A 12,420-nucleotide genomic window follows, 5' to 3' on the forward strand; every position below is an offset into this window, starting at 1 on the left:
CGAATTAGATTCATTTCCATTGCTCCAAGGTGAAAGCATGTCTGCATGTCATTGAAGTCAAATATAATTTTCCCGGCTGGGCTTCCAAATGTGCTAGTGGGGAAGCATGCTTGTACGAGGTCTATGCTCGTTAGGAGAACACACAAGTACCAATCATAGAACCTTCTCATTCTAAGTGGTAGGCGCTAGATGTCCCTGTTTGGTAGAAAAAGCTTGCCTCTTTCATATGTTTTCGGGCAATCCTTTGACCATTTGATGGCATCAACATTTGGATATTGCTTTGTTGTTTGGTAGAGTTTGCTAGTGATGGCCTCCTCAGAAGCCCATGATGGGACTTTTTTTTAACTTAGTTCTCAGGCTTGAACTGGTCATGGGCATACCACTTGTGCACCGACGAGACATGTTTCATCGAAACATAAATTGGCCTTATGGTGATTGGATGCTTCTTTCAAAGTTCCCATTAAGGCACGTCCTCATCTTTTTGTGCATCACCTTCTTCAGGAGGCACTCGTTGTTCATGTATCGGTTGTGCTTGTTGAGAAGACTATTGCATCTCATCATGCACTTGCTCAGTACGAGCTAGAGAAGGTTGTGGCTTATTAGACATATGCTCGCTAGGAGACAGGGAAGAATGTGGCATCTCAGGAATGTGGTGGTCATGAGATGATGAAAATATCTCCCCGTCCTCAACAACTCGCTCCAAATTTGAGAGAGAGGAGGCGGCGAAGAAGCAGTCAATATAATGTCCCATTTGTGCCAGAGGATGAACTACCCCATTACGTCTCCGAGTAACACCAGACCCTTGGGAGTTGCGTAGTCTATCCTCCACTGCATGAACTCAGGCTTCACGGTATGCACCTCAACCCTAGTGTAGTCCGGTGGTATCTTATTATTATGGTGTAAGCCATCGAGAGGATGTGCCACACCCGTTGCCACCTCCATCACAATGTTCTACCGGCCGCTAAGAAAGACCAAGGTGCAACTAGTTGGTTCCTGTATGCGATCGATAGGGGTTGTGGCTATAGTGGAACTATGGGGGGGGTATGACCCTGGATACCCATGGCAGGCCACATGGGCTACGCCTCTAGGGGCGGTCCAGCCCACGAGAAGGAGCCTTGCGGGGCATGATTCTGCTCGGCGCCTCCCACAAGGCATAGGAAGGATATCCGGAAGATGTCACGTAATCTGATAGGATATATACGATCCCGTGTTTCTTGTAATCTGTTATTACTTTCCGGTTATCTCTCAGATCTAACCGACTTGTAACCTTGCCCCCCGGACTATATAAGGCGGGTAGGGACCCCCTACAAAATCACAGCAAATTATACGATAGCTAATACAAACCAACAGACCATAGGAGTAAGGTATTATGTCATACTGACGGCCTGAACCTATATAACTCGTGTGTCTTTGTTGCCTTCTTGTTCTTGATTACACGCTCCTCTGCCGATCAATCTACCATCGTGGGATACCCCTTGGTGGACTGCCGACGATATTCTGTCGATAGTTGGCGCGCTAGGTAGGGGTGTGCATGCTGTTTCCTTGTCGAAGAAGATGGTTTTTTCCGTAGGCTCTTCGTTCCTCCCACGGCCCGGCCAGATCTTCACGGTCGGATCCATCACGTGGGTCATCAATGCCGACGGAGTCGGAGAGCTTCTCGAGCCGGTGCAGATCCGTTCTGCGCCGACCACCCTCACACCTGCGACCACAGATCCAATCTCAGAACCACTTCTGGGGTTGACTTCATCAGCCACTCGCCGCTCGCTTCCTTGCTATCGGAGGAGGCACGTCAATAATGACGATCTGATCGAGTCTATCGATCGGGTCGACCTAAAACTCGCCAATTACCTCACCATTGCCGAGTCGGCTCTGGACACCCTTGTTCAGCACCGATCACCTTCCGATCCGATCTGTTGGTGTCTAGTGCTCGGCAAACCTCAAGGCTCGCCGCCCTGCCCTTCGGGCTCGCCAACACCGTCACTACATATTAGGATGCCCTAAGGGGCAAATTCGTTGGCCGGCTCGCCGACCAGCTTCCACCAACCGTCAACATGCTGCACACCAGCCGGGGTCCTGGAACATCCCTCCAAACTATCCTTGAGGAAAATCCAGACTCCGAGTCTCAAGGCTCCATGGAGTCCCTCGCCGAGACCTTCACCAAGCAACCTCCCCTCCTGCCTTTCCAGGGTGGTGCAATCTTCAACGTCAGTATCGATAGCCCCCCTCAGAACAGCGAAATAGATGAGGAACGCATCGCCCGTGAAAATAGGAACGCCAACCGCGCGCAACACCATGATAACGAATGCGCCATTGCGATGGCCGAGCCCGCTCATGATAACCGGTTCGATTCACAAGGAAGGCCCCTCCATCGCAACCTCAATGAAGAATTCCTCTGCGTTGACGGCCACGACGTTTTCAAAACTCCGAGCACCAATCTAGCCGTGGCCGCCAACAAACTTGCACACCTCCCGTAGACACCCGAGCTCGCCAAGGTCGCCGCTATGCTTAAAGCGGCACACTGTCAAGTTAACGAGATCCGAGAAGTTCAGAGACCTTCATGCTCCACAAGCGCGATTCACCGATCAGCCGATCCTAGATCTAATCACCGCCCCAGTCAAAGCCATTTCGCCGACCAGTCACTACCTCCCTAGGGGGGAGTTGGTGGCCACCACGCCGAGCATCATCGCCAGCACGACCAAGAGGTCGAACAGGACGCCCCAGTGCACCTCAGTAACCTTCGGGATGCATGACGGCGTATCGATCAACGACGTTTCAGGCGCCATGAAGATGAAGTATGATGTCGCCAGGAGTACGAGCAAGAGTACGGTAACCCGGACTCAGCTCTAGAGCCGATCGTCGCCAGCAATACTACCGATATCGGCCCCGACAGCCCAGAAGGGCCCCAGCGTTCACCAAGGCGCTCCGAACGCTCCAGTGGCCCCATGGTTTCAAAATCACCGGAGTCAAGCCCTATGAAGGGAGGAAGAACCCAACCCAGTGGCTGCAGGCTTACGCCACTGCCGTCCGCGCTGTCGGAGGAGACACCAACGTCATGGCAAATTATCTCCCCATCATGCTCACGCCAGCCGCCATGAGCTGGTTCACATGCCTTGCCCTGGACTCCATCGGATCTTAGGAAGATCTAAAGAGAGTCTTCACCGACAACTACATGGCCACATGCAGGCGGCCGAGCACCAAGCACGATCTCAACCGCATCACCCAAAAGCCGTCCGAGCTACTCCGTAGCTACATCAGACGCTTCTCTGAGATGAGGAACTCTATTCCCAACATCACGAAAGCCAAAGTCATCACCGCCTTCGTCCGAGGACTTCATCACCGAGAACTCCGTTCTAAGTTCAACAGGAAGCCACCTACCAGCATCGGTGAGATGATCACAACTGCCAACCAGTACGCCGACGCCGAGGAAGCGGAGGTGCGTTTTAATGAAGATACGGGAACTAATCGCCCGCCTCGCCGCCACGATGACCGCAACGACGACCGACAGCACAACGATCGTCGCTACGATGGCCGCAGTTTCCACTGGGACAGCGAACGAGATTGGCCAGATGGATTCAAACCTGGTCAGAATCGCCGCCGCCAACCAGATCACTTTGTTGCCAACGTCAATGAGCCGCGCGCAAAGCGTAACTACGATGAGTAGTACAAGAAGATCCTTGACGGACCGTGCCCCCTACACAAGAACGCCAAACACAAGATGAAGGACTGCCTTGGTTTGGCTAAGGAGTTCTAGGAGAAAAAGTACAACGACGACAATGGTGGAAACAGAGGACGCTGACCACCTGGGGATAATAATAATGCCTTCCAGGACCATGACAAGGTGGTCACCACCATCTTCGGGGGTTTCGCCTCCAACGAGAGCAGAAGGGAACGGAAGCTCGCTGCCCGACGAGTGCTCGCTGTCATTTCAGAAGAAACTACCGCCAACCCCAGCTATCGCCCGTGGTCCGAAGTCTCCATCACCTTCAACAGGGCCGACCAGTGGGTGGACATACCCTACACAGGGCGTTTTCCCCTCGTCCTTGACGTGACTGTCCAGAAGGTGCTCTTCAAAAAAGTCCTCGTCGACGGTGGGAGCGCTTTGAATCTACTCTTCGCCGGGGCCCTAAGGGAGCTCGGCCTCGGGCCAACAGATCTCACGCCTTTAGACTCCTTCTGGGGCGTGGTACCTGGCAGGGCATCCAGACCGCTTGGGGAGATTACCCTACCAGTGTAGTTCAGCACGGCAACCAACTACCGAGTGGAGCATATCAACTTCTACGTCGCCGACTTCGACACCGCCTATCATGCCATACTAGGGCGACCGGCTCTGGCCAAGTTCATGGCCGTTCCGCACTATGCGTATTTGGTGTTAAAGATGCCTTCGCCCACAGGGGTCCTGTCTTTGCGTGCCAACCTCTCCGTCGCCTACGCCTGCGAGACAGAAAGTCTCGCCCTCGCCGAAGCCACCGACCTCTCCATCCAGATGGCTAGCGTGGTTGCCGAAGCCAAGATGCCGTCTGCTGATGACATGGAGATCCCAAAACCTCCTTGTGCCTCCACCAAGTCCAAGGAAGTCAAGGAGATCGGCCTCGGCCTCGATGACCCTTCCAAGACGGTGAAAATTGGGGCTCACCTTGACCCCAAATAGGAAAGCGCGCTCGTATCCTTCCTACGTGCCAACGCCGATGTGTTTGCTTGGAAACCTGCAGACATGCCGGGGGTACCACGGGAGAAGATCGAGCACTCCTTGAATGTCTCGCCAACCGCCAAACCGATCAAGCAAAAACTTCGCCGATTCATGCCGGACAAAAAGGAGGCTATTAGGGTAGAAATAAAACGGCTCTTAGCTGCCGGATTTATAAAAGAAGTGTATCATCCAGATTGGTTAGCTAATCCTGTTCTTGTTAAGAAAAAGAATAAAGAATGGAGAATGTGTGTTGATTATACTGATCTTAACAAACACTGCCCTAAAGACCCCTTCGGCCTGCCTCGGATAGACGAGGTTGTAGACTCCATCGCTGGCTGCGAATTGCTCTCCTTTCTTGACTGTTACTTCGGCTACCATCAGATCTCCCTCAAGAAGGAAGACCAGGTCAAAACGTCTTTCATTACGCCTTTCGGTGCATACTGCTACACCACTATGTCCTTTGGACTAAAGAACACTGGAGCAACCTACCAAAGGGCTATCTAGATGTGCCTTGACCAACAGATCGGCCACAACGTCGAGGCCTACATCGATGACGTGGTCGTCAAGACTAAAACCGCCAACAATCTCATCGCTGACCTTGAAGAAACTTTCTCAAACTTGAGCCAATATCGATGGAAGCTGAACCCTTCAAAGTGCATCTTTGGAGTTCCATCCGGTATCCTGCTAGGCTACATCATCAGCGCTCGGGGCATTGAACCAAACCCTGATAAGGTCTCCGCCATCACCAACATGAAACGGCCGACGTGTGTCAAGGATATACAGAAGCTCACAGGCTGCATGGCTGCGTTAAGCCAATTTATATCGCGCCTCGGTGAAAAAGGGCTACCTTTCTTCAAGCTCCTTAAGGCTTCCGAGCTTTTTTCTTGGTTAGAGGAGTCAGACATAGCTTTCGAGCAGCTCAAGTTGTTTTTAACAAAACCTCCAATCATGACAGCGCCACGACCAGATGAAACTCTGCTGGTTTACATCGCCACCACTTCTCGAGTTGTCAGTACGACTATTATCGTCGAACGCGAGGAAACTGGACACGCCTACAAGGTACAGCGTCCGGTCTATTTCATCAGCAAGGTACTTAATGAGCCCAAAACTCGTTATCCTCAGGTGCAAAAGCTATTATATGCAATTTTGATTACCTCACGCAAGCTCTGACATTACTTTGAATACTACAAGATCGCCGTGGTCACCGAGTTCCCTCTGGGGGATATTCTCTGCAATAAAGAGGCCAATGGCCGTATCATCAAGTGGGCTGTTGAGCTCGGCACATACTCCATTGACTTCAGAAGCAGACCGACCGTCAAGTCACAGGTGCTTGCTGATTTCATCGCTGAGTGGACCAAAATCCAAGAACCCATCGCCGCCACTTGCCCCGAGCACTGGGTGATGTACTTCGACGGTGCCCTTAATATCAATGGTGCTGGTGCGGGCATTCTGTTCATCACACCGACAAAGGATAAACTCCGATATGTTCTTCGCATACATTTTCTGGTCTCCAACAACGCCGCGGAATACGAAGCATGTCTCCACGGCCTCCATATAGCCGTCGAGCTCGACGTCAAACGCCTCATGGTATATAGGGATTCCACGCTGGTTATCAATCAGCTCAATAAAGATTGGTCCTGTTCCAGTGAGAAAATGGACGCATACTGCGCCGAAATCAGGAAGCTTGAAGGGAAATTCTACGGCATCGAGTACCACCACGTGGTACAGGATCAAAACCAACCAGCCGACCAGCTATCAAAGATAGGATCTTCTCGCACCGCGGTTCTGCCGGGGGTTTTCGTTCAAGACCTCTTGACACCATCCATTAAAGAAGATAAGGAAGTTGTAGAAGTACCCCCTGCCGAGTAGTTGGTACTCACGATACCTTCGCCGATAACCGATTGGAGGGAACAGTTCATCAAATACCTCTCCAACAGCGAAGTACTCGCTGACAAAATCGAAATCGAACGACTAATTCGCCGAAGTAAGCATTACATGTTGGTAGATGGTAGCCTGATGAGGAAAAGTGCCAAGGAAGGAATACTGTAGAAGTGCATCATCCAAGACGACGGTGTGAAGGTACTCTCCGAAATTCACTCTGGTTCCTATGGCAATCATGCGGCTTTGAGAACATTGGTCGGTAAAGCTTTCCGAGTAGGTTTTTACTGGCCCACGGCCATCTCCGATGCGGAAAATCTCGTTCGACGATGTGAGGGTTGTCAGTTTTTTGCCAAGCAAATACATGTACCGGCACAGGAACTATAGACCATTCCAGCTTCCTGGCCATTCTCATGCTGGGGACTGGATATGATCGGACCTTTCAAACCAGCGCCAAGAGGTTTCCGGTATGTGTACGTCGCCATTGATAAGTTCTCCAAGTGGATTGAGTACAAACCACTTGTCGTAGCTACTACTAAGAAAGTAGTCGAGCTCTTTGAAGACATCATACACAGATTCGGTCTCCTGAACAGCATCATCACCGACCTCGGGACAACTTTTACCGGCCATCATTTTTGGGACTTCTGCGAAGACCGGTGCATCTCTGTTAAATATGTTTCTGTTGCTCATCCTAGAGCTAACGGCTAGGTCGAACGGGCTAATGGTATGATCCTCGACGCCCTCAAAAAAAGGCTCTATCAGAAAGAAGAAAAGCATCCGGGCAGATGGCTCAAAGAACTACCAGCTGTGGTTTGGGGACTGCGCACTCAAGCTAGTTGCAGTACCGGCGTATCTCCATATCTTATGGTCTACAGCTCAGAGGCCATACTCCTAGCGGATATTGCATTCCGAGCACCCAGAGTAGAAAATTAAGATGAAGAGCAAGCCGTAGCTGTTCGGACAGATGACATTGATCGGGCTGAGGAAGAACGTTTGATTACTTGCGTTCACACATCCAAGTACCTCGAAGGTCTATGGAGGTATTACAACCGTAACGTCAAAGGTCGTTCGTTCGCGATCGGTGACCTCGTCTTACGTCGAAAACAAAAAACCGAAGGGCTTCACAAGCTGTCTTCACCCTGGGAGGGCCCTTACATCGTAAAAGGTGTTACTCGACCAGGGTCTTATCGCTTATGTGACTTAGATGGACTCGATGTTCCCAACTCCTGGCACATAGAGCACCTTATACGTTTCTACCCCTGAAATAACACAGATATGTATTCTTTACTTTCATATTAATAAAGTTCTGGTCTCCATAATTTTCCTCCATTTTTTCCTCCATTATAAGCTTCACTTACCGTTATCGGGCTATACGCCACTCCGTGACGACCTCCAATACGCTCACCAAGTACGCCCAAATCGCCGAGCACGATTCCCCCGAAACGCCGAACACGATTCCCCCAAATCGCCGAACATGTTAACACCAAAAAATCGCCGAGCACGATTCCCCCAAAACGCCGAACATGATTCCCCCAAATCGCCGAACACGTTAACTCCAAAAAATCGCCGAGCACGATTCCCCAAAAAATCACCGAGCACGATTCCCCCGAAACGCCGAACACGATTCCCCCAAATCGCCGAACATGTTAACTCCAAAAAATCGCCGAACACGATTTCGCCAAACACGATTACTCCAAAAATCACCGAACACGATCACTCCAAAAATCGCCGAACACGATTACTCCAAAAATCGCCGAACACGATTACTCCAAAAATCGCCGAACATGATAACTCCAAAAATCGACGAACACGATTTCTCCAAAAATCGCCTATTATGTTTTCTTCGAATTACATAAGTTTTTCCTCCTAAAAACGACAACGATTTTTTGCACTCCAAATTTCGTAACATAGCTCGCCAAGCAACACACGTTTGTCTTTTCTGTTTTCTATGGGGAAGACCCAGTCTCTGATTACTTCCTACACGCGCTAAGGGGCTCCACGCTCTGCGTTTCGGTTGGTTGGTTGCGGCTCCTCGGTCATACTTGTTAATCCTACACGTGTCAGGGTCTCTACGCCCAACGTTATGGACTATGGGCTAATCAAGGCTTAGATCTCAGGCATAGACTAACTGCTCGGACGCCACTTTAACTATTTTTCTCGGCAAGTTACTCAAATCGGCCGCTGGGCGGGATGAGTTTTGCTTTGATAACTATGGAGGAAACCAAGGCTCTAACATCCCACCACATGTGCTATGGGCTCCGTGCCCTGCGTATCGGGCGGTAGGCTACGTTCGTATGGTAACGCTTGTTTTTCCAACATGCACATGGGCTACGTGCCCTGTGAATTACGGGCTAAAGCATTAGGTTTAGTTAAAACTAACTGATCAAACACTGCTTATATTGTGCATAACGGCGTCGGGTTATTAATACAAACGACTCTTCAGCGCTAAATAAAGTAAGTAGTACAGGCGATAGTATCTGAGCAGTTCGTTAAGATTCACCACCAGCTTCTGTTTCGCCAAACAGGTCTATATTGCCGACAAGCATTTTTGCCTCATCTTCAACATCATCCTCCAGTTGCTGGGTTTGCGCGTCGCTTAGCCCTTCTGCAAACCCACCACCTATCGACTGGATGTCGATAGACAGATAGTGGGACCGAACCACTACAAGGGCATGAGTAGCGGCGGTCAAAACAGCGTCACGGTTGAAATTTCTGAAGTTCTCCCACGCTGCCTTGCATCTCTGAATGATGGTGTCTGGCCCTTGCTACCTGCTGTTAGGATGGGGTGCCAGTTCAATGTCGACGCAGTCGAGTACTGGTGCTGTTGTGGTAGATATAGTGTTGAAGTTGTCTTTCTGGACTTTGGCTTCCTGTACTAGCACATCGAATTGTGCCTTGGTTTTATGGCGGTAATCTACAAAAATTAGAATGGTTCGTCATACCAGAAAAGTACTACAACATTACTTCTGATCGGGGGGTATCTACCTTTCAGTTCTTCGGCCAGTTTGGCTGCTCGCTCCGACTCTTTCGCTTTCTCTTGTTGAATTTGCTCGACGGTCTAGCGAAGCTGGCCGAGTTCTACGTCTTGCTCTGCAAGCACAACAATTATCATAACAGCAGATTGGCAAACTATTGCAAAGTACATTATGTAGTAAGGCATACCAGATTTCTACTTGGATACATCGTCGAACTGCTGGCATTTCTGATCGAGTTGCTTGGATTTATTTTTAAGTTCTCCGGTTTTCTTGCCCAATTGCCCGGACATATTTTTTAGCTCCTCAGATACAATCGCCAGTTGCTCGGACTTCTTCTGCAGCTGCTCGGATGCAACCATTAATTGTTTAGACAGAACCCCTTTCTGATGTTCAAGGTTAAGTGAGTTAGACTCTGCAAGGTCCCGCTCGTGCTGGGCCCTCTTAATATTCTTCTCCGAAAGATTTAACGCCTCCCGAAGCTTCTTGTTTTCCTCGGCGAGGGGTTCCATCCTCTTCATCAGTTGATGCCGCTGCTCGGCTGTTTGAGCTATCCCCTATGGATGAACAATGCTAGAGATAAGCCATGGTTTCCAACAACATATATCAGTGTTTCAGGTGCGGTACTCACCTCGATTTGAGTCATAACACCAGCAACGGCGGATTTTAACCTCTTTATCTCCCTGGTGGTGTCTTCTTCCTCGACAACTACCACCTCTTCCCCATGTTTTCGGAGAATCCGGATGGACTGGGGTTGGGCGCGGCACGCTCGATCTCCACAACCTCGTCCTCCTCCGCCGTCGATGGAGGCACCACTGGGGGACTCTATGGTCGGACAGCTACTCCGACCACTCTTGGCATCGCTGCGGGTGGTGCAGGTTGCTCCTTGGCCGTCGACGGAGCTGCATCCTCAGCCTCTGGTGCATCAACAACAGCTGCAGTTCTGCTTCCAAAGTACCGACCTTTTTAGTCATAGCCTCGGTCACGGTCGCCGATGTGCCTACCGCGTGCGCCAATGATTCACCGTCGCCAGGACCGCTCGCAGCGGCAGCTGGCCCGTCCTCTGTTGGCCGAGCACTCGGGGACTCCTGGATAGGGGCAGTTGCCATTTTTTCTACTGAGGGTACAGGCCTCGGCGTCGCCCTACGTAATATCAGTTTTTTAGTAATCAAGAAAATTCAAAGAACAATATTATTAATCCAAGGCAAATATACTTACGGTTTGGTCTTCCGATTAAATTTCTTGAACCGGCGATGCCTGCCTGATCCCCCAGGCGCTGCTGCTTGTTCCGCCTGATGGGAGGACTCCTGCTCCTCTATAATAGAGTGCCGCTCTGCTTGGTGCCCCGGGGCCACCTCTATGTGTTGCTCTACGGTTATCCCCTCTTGCTGCTCGGGGACTTTGGTCGTCTACGCCATTGGGACGTCTGTCGTTGCCCGCACATAGCTTCTCCCTGTCTGCTGCTCGAGAGCTTCAGCATCCGTCGATGGCTCTTTCGTGCTTGGCGGATGCGCTGCCTGGTCCTCGTCATCGTCCGACCACTCCAGCACAATGTTTCTTCATGGTCGAGCGGTTCGGTCTTCTCCAAGCGAGATGCCGCCCAATTTTGGTGCAGTAGAGCTTGCGGTTTTTCTCCTATTTTAGGCCGGCTCATCTACTGCTGGTCTTTTCCCATGTATCTTCTCCGATGCTTGGGATGGACTATCCGACGAGGTGCTCTGCTCCTCCTCTTCGGACTGCAGCGGCCGTCGAATGTCCACTCCTTTCGGCCAATCCGCTCTCGGCACGTTTGAAAAGTATATTGCCCTATCCTGTGAATGGATCTTTACATAAGTAAGTCAGTCCTTTGCTCGGAAAATTGATGCCTAAAAAAGCAAGGTGAAAGGGTTACCTAAGGAGGGGGATTGGTACAGTTGAAAGCCTTCGTTCCTTTTGACCAACTGAATGAGACATTGGAAGTAAATAGGTCCATGGCACGGTCTATTACTTCTTTCTTCGTTAGGCGGTCTGTGTTTTCCCAGGTACCATCGTTGTCACCTTTATAGTCAAATGCCGGGTGGGCCCTCTCTTTGCAGGGCTGGACGCGCCGCACTATGAAGCTAGCCACCACCAGTTCACCCCTAAGCTCCATGCCCTTAATTAAGTCCAGAAGTTCCATTACCTGCTCCATGTCAGCATTGTTGGGTCTCTCCGACCAGTTACTATGATTAACCGGGATGTGGTGGACGTCGCATCGAATCATTGGGTGACTTTGTTTGATATAAAACCATCTGGCATTCCAACCTTTAAGGGAGGTATTTAGCGGTACACTGATATATTTGCTAGCCATCCCATCCCTGAGTTGCAGGTATAGGCCGCCGACCACGTTGGAACCGCTGCCCCCCTTCTTCTTCAGACAGAATAGGTGCCTGAAGAGGTTGAAGTGTGGAAGAACACCGAGAAACGCCTTGCAGAAATGGATAAAGATAGACACATGCAGAATGGTGTTGGGATGCAGATTACAGAGGCTAATCACCCAAAACTCCATAAGATCCCTCAAAAAGGGGTGGACAGGAAACCCTAATCCTCGCCAGAAATAATCTTCCAATACTACAGCCTCATCTATATGTGGTGTTGGGAAGGGCTCACCACTAGCCAGCCGTCATCTAGCAGTGAGGCGGTCTGGGAGAATGCCCGCCGCCACCATCCTATTGAGATCCACCGCCAACGTCTTCGACGGCACCCACTCCTCGTCGCGGCTGGCTCCAGTGGCCACTTTCTTCGGCTTTGTGGCTCCTTTTTTTGGCGCCATTCTCTTCGGATTGGAACTAGGTTAGAGGCGAGTGCTCGCGATGGTGCGGAATGTGGAGCGTAGGGTTTGCGAAGGAAGGAAGAAAGGTAGAC

The sequence above is a fragment of the Miscanthus floridulus genome, chromosome 17, assembly GCF_019320115.1.
Source record: "Miscanthus floridulus cultivar M001 chromosome 17, ASM1932011v1, whole genome shotgun sequence".
NCBI classification, from domain to species: Eukaryota; Viridiplantae; Streptophyta; class Magnoliopsida; order Poales; family Poaceae; genus Miscanthus; species Miscanthus floridulus.